The following is a 12,491-nucleotide window of genomic DNA, read 5'->3' on the forward strand; positions in this document are numbered from 1 at the left end:
AATTTTGGGAATGTCGAGAATCATTCCGAATGTGGTTCGGATGTGCTGAATGAGGTGAATTTAAAAGTGGAATGACGTAGATGTGAAATGTCGAATCTGCCATTAAGAATGAATGGGGAAAAATTTGTCGTAAATTCGCGAATTTTGCGAAATCGCAAAATTTTCAGAACGAGAAAAATGGAAGCGCTCATCTCGTGAATATTTGGAATACGTCAAAAGTGGAACGGAGTGAATCGGATGAATTATGTCGAAGAAGAAGCGGGACAAAAAAGTGGCGGGAATAAAATAGAATAATAATAATAACTAGAAAATGCAATTTCTGGAGAAATTGCGTGTGAAGGCGAAGACTTTGAATCACTTCTTGGGGAATGATGCCGAATGATGTTGAAATGAGTTGAATTTCTTGAGAAAATAGAAGTGTAATACTAAATTTTGGAGAATTTGGTTGAATTTCAAATTTGAAAGTTTGGAATTTTTGGTAAGTAGAAAGTTGTGGAATAGGTAGAAAAATGATGAACAGTTGAAAGTTGGAATGGGTAGAATCGGTTGAAAAATGTAGAAATTAGAGTAGAAAGACGAAATTTAGAAAAATTTGGTTGAATTTCAAATTTGGAATTTTTGGCAAATGGGAAGTTGTGGAATAGGTTGGCAAAAGATGAACAGTTGAAAGTTGGAATGAGTTGAATAAGTTGAAAAATGTAGAAATTAGAGTCGAAAAACGAAAATTTGGAGAATTTGGTTGAATTTCAAATTTGGAATTTTTGATCAGTGGGAAGTTGTGGAATAGGTAGGCAAAAGATGAACAGTTGAAAGTTGGAATGGGTAGAATTGGTTGAAAAATGTAGAAATTAGAGTAGAAAAACGAAATTTTGAAAAATTTGGTTGAATTTCAAATTTGGAATTTTTGGTAAACGGGAAGTTGTGGAATAGGTAGGCAAAAGATGAACAGTTGAAAGTTGGAATGGGTTAAATCGGTTGAACAATGTAGAAATTAGAGTAGAAAAATGAAATTTTGGGTAATTTGGTTGAATTTCAAATTTGGAATTTTTGGTAGGTGGGACGTTGTGCAATAGGTAGGCAAAAGATGAACAGTTGAAAGTTGGAATGGGTAGAATCGGTTGAAAAATGTAGAAATTAGAGTAGAAAAACGAAATTTAGAAAAATTTGGTTGAATTTCAAATTTGGAATTTTTGGCAAATGGGAAGTTGTGGAATAGGTTGGCAAAAGATGAACAGTTGAAAATTGGAATGAGTTGAATCGGTTGAAAAATGTAGAAGTTAGAGTAGAAGAACGAAATTTTGGAGAATTTGGTTGAATTTCAAATTTAAAAATTTGGAGTTTTTGGTAGGTGAGAAGTTGTGGAATAGGCAGGCAAAAGATGAACAGTTGAAAGTTGGAATGGGTTGAATCGGTTGAAAAACGTAGAAGTTAGAGTAGAAAAACGAAATTTTGGAGAATTTGGTTGAATTTCAAATTTGAAATTTTGGAATTTTTGGTAGGTGAGAAGTTGTGGAATAGGCAGGCAAAAGATGAACAGTTGAAAGTTGGAATGGGTTGAATCGGTTGAAAAATGTAGAAGTTAGAGTAGAAAAACGAAATTACGAAGAATTTGGTTGAATTTCAAATTTGAAAATTTGGAATTTTTTTGTAAGTGGGAAGTTGTGGAATAGGTAGGCAAAAGATTAACAGTTGGAAGTTGGAACGGGTTGAATCGGTCGAAAAATGTAGAAATTAGAGGTGAAAAACGAAATTTCGTGAAATTTTGTCGGAATTTTTAACGAGAAAACGTGAAATTTTTGAATTTGGGAATTTTGGGAATGTCGAGAATCATTCCGAATGTGGTTTGAATGTGCTGAATGAGGTGAATGTAAAAGGGGAATGACGTAAATGTGAAATGTCGAATCTGCCATTGAGAATGAATGGGGAAAAATTTGTCGTAAATTCGCGAATTTTGCGAAATCGGAAAATTTTCGGAACGAGAAAAATGGAAGCGCTCATCTCGTGAATATTTGGAATACGTCAAAAGTGGAACGGAGTGAATCGGATGAATTATGTGGAAGAAGAAGCGGGACAAAAAAGTGGCGGGAATAAAATAGAAGAATAATAATAACTAGAAAATGCAATTTCTGGAGAAATTGCGTGTGAAGGCGAAGACTTTGAATCACTTCTTGGGGAATGATGGCGAATGATGTTGAAATGAGTTGAATTTCTTGAGAAATGTGGAAAATAGAAGTGTAATACTAAATTTTGGAGAATTTGGTTGAATTTCAAATTTGAAGTTTGGAATTTGTGGTAAGTGGGAGGTTGTGGAATAGGTAGGGAAAAGATGAACAGTTGAATGTTGGAACGGGTTGAATCGGTTAAAAAATGTAGACGTGAAAGCAAATGTTGAATCTCCATAGAGAATGAATGGGAATTAAAAGAAAAAGCAATTGCGCCAAAATATTTTGAAATTTGGAACAAAACGAAAATAAATAGCTTCAGGAGGTTCACTTTTGGAGTTAAAATGTTGAAATGGGTTCAATCGGACAAAAAATGCAAAAGTTAGCGACTAATGTAGCTATTTAGGGCAGTTAATGTTGAAATAAGGTCACTTCCGGGGTGATTTGGGTCACTTCCGGTCTATTTGGGTCACTTCCGGTTTGAGTAGAGGCACTTCCGGTTTGATTTGGGGTCACTTCCGGTTTACCTAAGGTCACTTCCTGTTTACCTAAGGTCACTTGCGGTTTGATATGGGGCACTTCCGGTACATTCTGGGTTCATTGGGGGCACTTCCGGGTCAATCCAAGATGGCCGCCACACTGGAAGTGTGGGTGAAGGCGGTGAATATGGTAAGCATAAGGTAAACAAAGTGAATAAAGTTGGAATGGGTTGAATCGGTTGAAAAATGTGGAAAAAAGAGTAGAAAAACGAAATTGTAGAGAATTTTTGGTAAGTGGAAAGTTGTGGAATAGGCAGGCAAAGGATGAACAGTTGAATGTTGGAACGGGTTGAATCGGTTAAAAAATGTAGAAGTGAGAGCAAATGTTGAATCCCCATAGAGAATGAATGGGAATTAAAAGAAAAAGCAATTGCGCCAAAATATTTTGAAATTTGAAACAAAACGTAAAAAAACAGCTTCAGGAGGTTCACTTTTGGGGTTAAAATGTTGAAACGGGTTCAATCGGACAAAAAAAGCAAATGTTAGCGCCTAATGTAGCTATTTAGGGCAGTTAATGTTGAAATAAGTTCACTTCCGGGTTGATTTGGGTCACTTCCGGTCTATTTGGGTCACTTCCGGTTTGAATAGAGGCACTTCCGGTCTAGCTGAGGTCACTTCCTGTTTATTTGGGGTCACTTCCGGTTTAATAAGGTCACTTCCGGTTTAAAAAGGTCACTTCCGGTTTGATTTGGGGTCACTTCCGGTTTACCTAAGGTCACTTCCTGTTTACCTAAGGTCACTTCCGGTTCGATTTGGGGCACTTCCGGTTCATTCTAGGGTCATTGGGAGCACTTCAGGGTCAATCCAAGATGGCCGCCACACTGGAAGTGGGGGTCAAGGGTTGAATTGTGTAAGCATAGTGGAAGTGGGGGTGAAGGGGGTGAATATGGTAAGGATGAGGTGACCAAAGTGAATAAAGTTGGAATGGGTTGAATCGGTTGAAAAATGTAGAAATTAGAGTAGAAAAACCAAATTTTGTAGAATTTGGTTGAATTTCAAAATTGAAAATTTGGAAATTTTGGTAAGTGGGAAGGTGTGGAATAGGTAGGCAAAAGATGAACAGTTGAAAGTTGGAATGGGTTGAATCGGTTGAAAAACGTAGAAGTTAGAGTAGAAAAACGAAATTTTGGAGAATTTGGTTGAATTTCAAATTTGAAATTTTGGAATTTTTGGTAGGTGAGAAGTTGTGGAATAGGCAGGCAAAAGATGAACAGTTGAAAATTGGAATGGGTTGAATCGGTTGAAAAATGTAGAAACTAGAGGTGAAAAACGAAATTTCGTGAAATTTTGTCGGAATTTTTAACGTGAAAACGTGAAATTTTTGAATTTGGGAATTTTGGGAATGTCGAGAATCATTCCGAATGTGGTTTAAATGTGCTGAATGAGGTGAATTTAAAAGGGGAATGACGTAAATGTGAAATGTAGAATCTGCCATTGAGAATGAATGGGGAAAAATTTGTCGTAAATTCGCGAATTTTGCGAAATCGGAAAATTTTCGGAACGAGAAAAATGGAAGCGCTCATCTCGTGAATATTTGGAATACGTCAAAAGTGGAACGGAGTGAATCGGATGAATTATGTGGAAGAAGAAGCGGGACAAAAAAGTGTGGAGAATAAAATATAATAATAATAACTAGAAAATGCAATTTCTGGAGAAATTGCGTGTGAAGGCGAAGACTTTGAATCACTTCTTTGGGAATGATGCCGAATGATGTTGAAATGAGTTGAATTTCTTGAGAAATGTGGAAAATAGAAGTGTAATACTAAATTTTGGAGAATTTGGTTGAATTTCAAATTTGAAGTTTGGAATTTTTGGTAAGTGGGAGGTTGTGGAATAGGTAGGCAAAAGATGAACAGTCAAATGTTGGAACGGGTTGAATTGGTTAAAAAATGTAGAAGTTAGAGCAAATATTGAATCCCCATAGAGAATGAATGGGAATTAAAAGAAAAAATAATTGCGCCAAAATATTGTAAAATTTGGAACAAAACGAAAAAAAACAGCTTCAGGAGGTTCACCTTTGGGGTTAAAATGTTGAAACGGGTTCAATCGGACAAAAAATGCAAAAGTTAGCGACTAATGTAGCTATTTAGGGCAGTTAATGTTGAAATAAGGTCACTTCCGGTTTGATTTGGGTCACTTCCGGTTTGATTAGAGGCACTTCCGGTCCAGCTGAGGTCACTTCCGGTTTATTTGGGGTCACTTCCGGTTTTAAAAGGTCACTTCCGGTTTAAAAAGGTAACTTCCGGTTTGATTCGGGGTCACTTCCGGTTTACATGAGGTCACTTCCTGTTTACCTAAGGTTACTTCCGGTTTGATATGGGGCACTTCCGGGTCATTCTGGGTTCATTGGGGGCACTTCCGGGTCAATCCAAGATGGCCGCCACACTGGAAGTGGGGGTGAAGGAGGTGAATATGGTAAGCATAAGGTAAACAAAGTGAATAAAGTTGGAATGGGTTGAATCGGTTGGAAAATGTGGAAAAAAGAGTAGAAAAACGAAATTGTAGAGAATTTTTGGTAAGTGGAAAGTTCTAGAATAGGCAGGCAAAAGATGAACAGTTGAATGTTGGAACGGGTTGAATCGGTTAAAAAATGTAGAAGTGAGAGCAAATGTTGAATCCCCATAGAGAATGAATGGGAATTAAAAGAAAAAGCAATTGCGCCAAAATATTTTGAAATTTGGAACAAAACGTAAAAGAACAGCTTCAGGAGGTTCACTTTTGGGGTGAAAATGTTGAAACGGGTTCAATCGGACAAAAAAAGCAAATGTTAGCGCCTAATGTAGCTATTTAGGGCAGTTAATGTTGAAATAAGTTCACTTCCGGGTTGATTTGGGTCACTTCCGGTCTATTTGGGTCACTTCCGGTTTGATTAGAGGCACTTCCGGTCTAGCTGAGGTCACTTCCGGTTTATTTGGGGTCACTTCCGGTTTAAAAAGGTCACTTCCGGTTTAAAAAGGTCACTTCCGGTTTGATTTGGGGTCACTTCCGGTTTACCTAAGGTCACTTCCTGTTTACCTAAAATCACTTCCGGTTCGATTTGGGGCACTTCCGGTTCATTCTAGGGTCATTGGGAGCACTTCAGGGTTAATCCAAGATGGCCGCCACACTGGAAGTGGGGGTCAAGGGTTGAATTGTGTAAGCATAGTGGAAGTGGGGGTGAAGGGGGTGAATATGGTAAGGATGAGGTGACCAAAGTGAATAAAGTTGGAATGGGTTGAATCGGTTGAAAAATGTAGAAATTAGAGTAGAAAAACCAAATTTTGTAGAATTTGGTTGAATTCCAAAATTGAAAATTTGGAAATTTTGGTAAGTGGGAAGGTGTGGAATAGGTAGGCAAAAGATGAACAGTTGAAAGTTGGAATGGGTTGAATCGGTTGAAAAACGTAGAAGTTAGAGTAGAAAAACGAAATTTTGGAGAATTTGGTTGAATTTCAAATTTGAAATTTTGGAATTTTTGGTAGGTGAGAAGTTGTGGAATAGGCAGGCAAAAGATGAACAGTTGAAAATTGGAATGGGTTGAATCGGTTGAAAAATGTAGAAACTAGAGGTGAAAAACGAAATTTCGTGAAATTTTGTCGGAATTTTTAACGTGAAAACGTGAAATTTTTGAATTTGGGAATTTTGGGAATGTCGAGAATCATTCCGAATGTGGATTGAATGTGCTGAATGAGGTGAATTTAAACGGGGAATGACGTAAATGTGAAATGTAGAATCTGCCATTGAGAATGAATGGGGAAAAATTTGTCGTAAATTCGCGAATTTTGCGAAATCGGAAAATTTTCGGAACGAGAAAAATGGAAGCGCTCATCTCGTGAATATTTGGAATACGTGAAAAGTGGAACGGAGTGAATCGGATGAATTATGTGGAAGAAGAAGCGGGACAAAAAAGTGTGGAGAATAAAATAGAAGAATAATAATAATAATAATAATAGAGAATGGTGTAGAATAACATATGTGTGAAGGCCATCGCCTTCACACAATAATAATAGAGAATGGTGTAGAATAACATATGTGTGAAGGCCATCGCCTTCACACAACTAGAAAATGCAATTTCTGGAGAAATTGCGTGTGAAGGCGAAGACTTTGAATCACTTCTTGGGGAATGATGCCGAATGATGTTGAAATGAGTTGAATTTCTTGAGAAATGTGGAAAATAGAAGTGTAATACTAAATTGTGGAGAATGTGGTTGAATTTCAAATTTGAATTTTGGAATTTTTGGTAAGTGGGAGGTTGTGGAATAGGTAGGCAAAAGATGAACAGTTGAAAGTTGGAATGGGTTGAAACGTTTAAAAAATGTAGAAGTTAGAGCAAATATTGAATCCCCATAGAGAATGAATGGGAATTAAAAGAAAAAGCAATTGCGCCAAAATATTTTGAAATTTGGAACAAAAGGACAAAAAACGGCTTCAGGAGGTTCCCTTTTGCGGTTAAAATGTTGAAACGGGTTTAATGGGACAAAAATTGCAAAAGTTAGCTAAAATGTAGCTATTTAGGGCACTTAATCTTGAAATAAGGTTACTTCCGGTTTATTTGGGTCACTTCCGGTTTGAATAGAGGCACTTCCGGTCAAGCTGAGGTCACTTCCGGTTTATTTGGGGTCACTTCCGGTTTAAAAAGGTCACTTCCGGTTTAAAAAGGTCACTTCCGGTTTGATTTGGGGTCACTTCCGGTTTACCTAAGGTCACTTCCTGTTTACCTAAGGTCACTTCCGGTTCGATTTGGGGCACTTCCGGTTCATTCTAGGGTCATTGGGAGCACTTCAGGGTCAATCCAAGATGGCGCCACACTGGAAGTGGGGGTCAAGGGTTGAATTGTGTAAGCATAGTGGAAGTGGGGGTGAAGGGGGTGAATATGGTAAGGATGAGGTGACCAAAGTGAATAAAGTTGGAATGGGTTGAATCGGTTGAAAAATGTAGAAATTAGAGTAGAAAAACCAAATTTTGTAGAATTTGGTTGAATTTCAAAATTGAAAATTTGGAAATTTTGGTAAGTGGGAAGGTGTGGAATAGGTAGGCAAAAGATGAACAGTTGAAAGTTGGAATGGGTTGAATCGGTTGAAAAACGTAGAAGTTAGAGTAGAAAAACGAAATTTTGGAGAATTTGGTTGAATTTCAAATTTGAAATTTTGGAATTTTTGGTAGGTGAGAAGTTGTGGAATAGGCAGGCAAAAGATGAACAGTTGAAAATTGGAATGGGTTGAATCGGTTGAAAAATGTAGAAACTAGAGGTGAAAAACGAAATTTCGTGAAATTTTGTCGGAATTTTTAACGTGAAAACGTGAAATTTTTGAATTTGGGAATTTTGGGAATGTCGAGAATCATTCCGAATGTGGTTTGAATGTGCTGAATGAGGTGAATTTAAAAGGGGAATGACGTAAATGTGAAATGTAGAATCTGCCATTGAGAATGAATGGGGAAAAATTTGTCGTAAATTCGCGAATTTTGCGAAATCGGAAAATTTTCGGAACGAGAAAAATGGAAGCGCTCATCTCGTGAATATTTGGAATACGTCAAAAGTGGAACGGAGTGAATCGGATGAATTACGTGGAAGAAGAAGCGGGACAAAAAAGTGTGGAGAATAAAATATAATAACTAGAAAATGCAATTTCTGGAGAAATTGCGTGTGAAGGCGAAGACTTTGAATCACTTCTTGGGGAATGCTGGCGAATTATGCTGAAACGAGTTGAATTACTTGAGAAATGTAGAAAATAGAGGTGAAAAATGGAATTTTGGAGAATTTGGTGGAATTTCAGAATTTTGGAGAATTTGGTTGAGTTTAAAATCTTAAAATGTGGAATTTATGGCAAGTGGAAATTTGGGGAATAGGTAGGAAAAAGATGAAGAGTTGAAAGTTGGAATGGGTTGAATCGGTTGAACAATGTGAAAATTAGAGTAGAAAAACACATTATTGGAGAATTTGGTTGAATTTCAAATTTCAAAATTTGGAATTTTTTGTAAGGGGAAGTTGTGGAATAGGTAAGCAAAAGATGAAGAGTTGAAAGTTGGAATGGGTTGAATCGGTAGAGAAATGTAGAAATGAGAGTAGAAAAACGAAATTTTGGAGAATTTGGTTGAATTTCAAATTTGGGATTTTTGGTAAGTGGGAAGTTGTGTAATACGTAGGCAAAAGATGAAGAGTTGAAAGTTGGAATGGGTTGAATCGGTTGAAAAATGTACAAATTAGAGTCGAAAAACGAAATTTCGCAGAATTTGGTTGAATTTCAAATTTGGAATTTTTGGTAAGTGGGAAGTTGTGAAAGGTAAGCAAAAGATGAAAAGTTGAAAGTTGGAATGGATTGAATCGGTTGCACAATGTAAAGATTAGAGAAGAAAAACAAAATGTTTGAGAATTTGGTTGAATTTCAAATTTTGAATTTTTGGTAAGTGGGAAGTTGTGGAATAGGTAGGCAAAAGATGAAGAGTTGAAAGTTGGAACGGGTTGAATCGGTTGAACAATGTGGAAATTAGAGTAGAAAAACGAAATTTTGGAGATTTTGGTTGAATTTCAAATTTGGAATTTTTGATAAGTCGGAAGTTGCGGAATAGGTAGGCAAAAGATGAAGAGTTGAAAGTTGGAATGGGTTGAATCGGTTGAACAATGTAGAAATTAGATTAGAAAAACGAAATTTTGGAGAATTTGGTTGAATTTCAAATTTGGAATTTTTGGTAAACGGGAAGTTGTGGAATAGGTAGGCAAAACATGAACAGTTGAAAGTTGGAATGAGTTGAATCGGTTAAAAAATGTAGAAATTAGAGTAGAAAAACTATTTTTTTTAAAATTTGGTTGAATTCCAAATTTGGAATTTTTGGTAAGTGGGAAGTTGTGAAATAGGTAAGCAAAAGATGAAAAGTTGAAAGTTGGAATGGATTGAATCGCTTTCACAATGTAAAGATTAGAGAAGAAAAACAAAATGTTTGAGAATTTGGTTGAATTTCAAATTTTGAATTTTTGGTAAGTGGGAAGTTGTGGAATAGGTAGGCAAAAGATGAAGAGTTGAAAGTTGGAACGGGTTGAATCGGTTGAACAATGTAGAAATTAGAGTAGAAAAACGAAATTTTGGAGATTTAGGTTGAATTTCAAATTTGGAATTTTTGGTAAGTCGGAAGTTGTGGAATAGGTAGGCAAAAGATGAAGAGTTGAAAGTTGGAATGGGTTGAATCGGTTGAACAATGTAGAAATTAGAGTAGAAAAACAAAATGTTGGAGAATTTGGTTGAATTTCAAATATGGAATTTTTGGTAAGTGGGAAGTTGTGGAATAGATAGGCAAAAGATGAACAGTTGAAAGTTGGAATGAGTTGAATCGGTTGAACAATGTAGAAATTAGAGTAGAAAAACAAATTTTTTTAAAATTTGGTTGAATTCCAAATTTGGAATTTTTGGTAAGTGGGAAGTTGTGAAATAGGTAAGCAAAAGATGAAAAGTTGAAAGTTGGAATGGATTGAATCGGTTTCACAATGTAAAGATTAGAGAAGAAAAACAAAATGTTTGAGAATTTGGTTGAATTTCAAATTTTGAATTTTTGGTAAGTGGGAAGTTGTGGAATAGGTAGGCAAAAGATGAAGAGTTGAAAGTTGGAACGGGTTGAATCGGTTGAACAATGTAGAAATTAGAGTAGAAAAACGAAATTTTGGAGATTTTGGTTGAATTTCAAATTTGGAATTTTTGGTAAGTCGGAAGTTGTGGAATAGGTAGGCAAAAGATGAAGAGTTGAAAGTTGGAATGGGTTGAATCGGTTGAACAATGTAGAAATTAGAGTAGAAAAACAAAATGTTGGAGAATTTGGTTGAATTTCAAATATGGAATTTTTGGTAAGTGGGAAGTTGTGGAATAGATAAGCAAAAGATGAACAGTTGAAAGTTGGAATGAGTTGAATCGGTTGAACAATGTAGAAATTAGAGTAGAAAAACGAAATTTAGAAAGATTTGGTTGAATTTCAAATTTGGAATTTTTGGTAAACGGGAAGTTGTGGAATAGGTAGGCAAAACATGAACAGTTGAAAGTTGGAATGAGTTGAATCGGTTAAAAAATGTAGAAATTAGAGTAGAAAAACAAAATTTTTGAGAATTTGGTTGAATTCCAAATTTGAAAATTTGGAATTTTTTATAAGTTGGAAGTTGTGGAATAGTTAGAAAAAGATGAACAGTTGAAAGTTGGAATGGGTTGAATCGGTCTAAAAACGTAAAAGTTAGAGTGGAAAAACGAAATTTTGGAGAATTTGGTTGAATTTCAAATTTGGAATTTTTGGTAAGTGGGAAGTTGTGGAATAGGTAGGCAAAAGATGAACAGTTGAAAGTTGGAATGAGTTGAATCGGTTGAACAATGTAGAAAAAAGTGGAATGATGTAAATGTGAAATGTCGAATCTGCCATTAAGAATGAATGGGGAAAAATTTGTCGTAAGTTCGCGAATTTTGCGAAATCGGAAAATTTTCGGAACGAGAAAAATGGAAGCGCTCATCTCGTGAATATTTGGAACACGTCAAAAGTGGAACGGAGTGAATCGGATGAACTATGTGGAAGAAGAAGCGGGACAAAAAAGTGTGGAGAATAAAATATAATAACTAGAAAATGCAATTTCTGGAGAAATTGCGTGTGAAGGCGAAGACTTTGAATCACTTCTTGGGGAATGATGTTGAAATGAGTTGAATTTCTTGAGAAAATAGAAGTGTAATACTAAATTTTGGAGAATTTGGTTGAATTTCAAATTTGAAAGTTTGGAATTTTTGGTAAGTGGAAAGTTGTGGAATAGGTAGAAAAATGATGAACAGTTGAAAGTTGGAATGGGTAGAATCGGTTGAAAAATGTAGAAATTAGAGTAGAAAGACGAAATTTAGAAAAATTTGGTTGAATTTCAAATTTGGAATTTTTGGCAAATGGGAAGTTGTGGAATAGGTTGGCAAAAGATGAACAGTTGAAAGTTGGAATGAGTTGAATAAGTTGAAAAATGTAGAAATTAGAGTAGAAAAACGAAAATTTGGAGAATTTGGTTGAATTTCAAATTTGGAATTTTTGATCAGTGGGAAGTTGTGGAATAGGTAGGCAAAAGATGAACAGTTGAAAGTTGGAATGGGTAGAATTGGTTGAAAAATGTAGAAATTAGAGTAGAAAAACGAAATTTTGAAAAATTTGGTTGAATTTCAAATTTGGAATTTTTGGTAAACGGGAAGTTGTGGAATAGGTAGGCAAAAGATGAACAGTTGAAAGTTGGAATGGGTTGAATCGGTTGAACAATGTAGAAATTAGAGTAGAAAAATGAAATTTTGGGTAATTTGGTTGAATTTCAAATTTGGAATTTTTGGTAGGTGGGACGTTGTGCAATAGGTAGGCAAAAGATGAACAGTTGAAAGTTGGAATGGGTAGAATCGGTTGAGAAATGTAGAAATTAGAGTAGAAAAACGAAATTTAGAAAAATTTGGTTGAATTTCAAATTTGGAATTTTTGGCAAATGGGAAGTTGTGGAATAGGTTGGCAAAAGATGAACAGTTGAAAGTTGGAATGAGTTGAATCGGTTGAAAAATGTAGAAGTTAGAGTAGAAGAACGAAATTTTGGAGAATTTGGTTGAATTTCAAATTTAAAAATTTGGAGTTTTTGGTAGGTGAGAAGTTGTGGAATAGGCAGGCAAAAGATGAACAGTTGAAAGTTGGAATGGGTGTAATCGGTTGAAAAACGTAGAAGTTAGAGTAAAAAAACAAAATTTTGTAGAATTTGGTTGAATTTCAAATTTGAAAATTTTGAATATTTGGTATGTGACAAGTTGTGGAATAGGCAGGCAAAAGATGAACAGTTGAA

The 12,491-nt window shown here is 35.6% G+C and overlaps 1 protein-coding gene across 2 annotated transcripts in view; it reads right to left on the minus strand.

Moving 5' to 3' along the window:
- tctn1 (tectonic family member 1) overlaps window positions 1-12,491 on the minus strand; it is a 253,262-nt gene that overhangs the window by 3,506 nt on the left and 237,265 nt on the right. The window lies entirely within an intron of this gene.

This window comes from Syngnathus scovelli, chromosome 1 (genome assembly GCF_024217435.2).
Source record: "Syngnathus scovelli strain Florida chromosome 1, RoL_Ssco_1.2, whole genome shotgun sequence".
Lineage (NCBI taxonomy): Eukaryota > Metazoa > Chordata > Actinopteri > Syngnathiformes > Syngnathidae > Syngnathus > Syngnathus scovelli.